The 1726-nt window shown below is 39.5% G+C and overlaps 1 pseudogene; it reads left to right on the top strand.

The window, feature by feature from the left end:
* Nucleotides 1–201: 201 nt before the first annotated feature.
* On the top strand, nucleotides 202–1132 carry LOC133243918 (olfactory receptor 4A47-like; annotated as a pseudogene).
* The last annotated feature ends 594 nt before the right edge of the window (nucleotides 1133–1726 follow it).

Genomic DNA, 1726 nt, shown 5'->3' with positions numbered 1-1726 from the left:
AAACTATGCCTTTTTCAACTTGGTAATCAAAATGTCTATGACACATTAGACACAAATGGATGTTCTGTTGATGTTCTTACAGTGAATGGATATATAAAAAAGTATTATTATACATTTGAGCATTTTTACCCTTTAAGTGTTATCCCACTTGTTTTTAGGTAAATTGCTTGAATATGTGAAGTCAGTGCCTGTCCAGATTAGATGGAATCAAGAAATAATGTAATCTACTTTGTACTTCTGGGTCTCACACAGAATCCAAAGGAGCAGAAAGTCCTTTTAGTTTTGTTCTTGTTCACCTACCTTTTGACTCTGGTGGGCAATCTTCTTATTATAGTGACTTTAGCTGTCAATAAGACCCTGAACTCACCAATGTACCTTTTTCTTGCCAGCTTATCATATATGGGTGTCACTTATTCCACTTCTATCACCCCCAGATTGATTTCAGAGTTGTTATTCCAGGAAAAACACATATCCTTTGAATCTTGTATGACCCAGCTGCTTGCAGGGCACTTTTTGCTGGATCAGGGGTCTTCCTTCTGCAGGTCATGGCCTATGACCGCTATGTGGCCATCTGTAAGCCCTTGCACTATTTGGTGATCATGAGGCAGTGGGTGTGTGTTGTGATGCTGGTGCTTAGTCCTGGGTTGGAGGTTTATTGCACTCAGTAATTCAACTGTGCACTGTTTATGGGCTCCCATTCTGTGGTCCCAATGTCATCGACCACTATATGTGTGACATGTACCCCTTATTGGAACTCGTCTCTACTGACACCTATATCATTGGCATCTTAGTTATGGCCAATGGAGGACTGATCTGCTCTATCATGTTTCTGCTCTTACTCATCTCCTATGGAGTCATCCCACACTCTCTGAAGAACTTGAGTCAGGAAGGGAGGCAGAAAGCCCACCAGACATGTGGTTCCCACATCACTGTGGTTGTCTGATTCTTTGTTCCCTGTATTTTCATGTATGCAAGACCTGCTAAAACATTCCCCAATGATAAATTATTGAGCGTGTTTTGTACAATCATAATCCCCATGCTGAACCCATTAATCTACAGTATAAGAAGTTCTGAATTAACTTATGATATGAAGAAACTCTGAAGAAGAAACATTATATTTCATATTAAATAATTGCATCAGCTACAATGAAGGGAGTCATTTGTCATCAAGGTCCATTTCCTTAGAATGCAGAAGCCATTTTAAAATTTGATTCTGATTTTAAATATTTTCTTTAAAAAGAAAAAAAACTCTCTTTCTTCAAAGAGTTTATGATAATTGTAATTAAAGATTACAACTAAACAGCTGTGCTATTAATGAGAGTTTCCTCTATGCTAAAATGTAAGGTCCATAATAATCTTTATCACTGTACCTAGAAATGTGTAATACCTGTATGTTGTTGCTATTGCTAAGTCACTTCAGTCGTGTCCCACTCTGTGTGACCTCATAGATGGCAGCCCACCAGGCTCCTCCATCCCTGGGATTCTCCAGGCAAGAACACTGGAGTGGGTTGCCATTTCCTTCTCCAATGCATGAAAGTGAAAAATGAAAGTGAAGTAACTTGTCATGTCCGACTCTTCGTGACCCCATGGACTGCAGCCTACCAGGCTCCTCTGTCCATGGGATTTTCTAGGCAAGAGTACTGGAGTGGGGAGCCATCACCTTCTCCGAATACCTGTATAGTAAGGAGTTAATAACAAATAATGTTAAAGTGAGAAAAGTACAATA

Source organism: Bos javanicus, unplaced genomic scaffold, assembly GCF_032452875.1.
Source record: "Bos javanicus breed banteng unplaced genomic scaffold, ARS-OSU_banteng_1.0 tig00002723_1, whole genome shotgun sequence".
Taxonomy (NCBI): Eukaryota; Metazoa; Chordata; class Mammalia; order Artiodactyla; family Bovidae; genus Bos; species Bos javanicus.
Note: the sequence above shows the minus strand (reverse complement) of the source record. Positions and strands in the feature narration are given on the sequence as shown.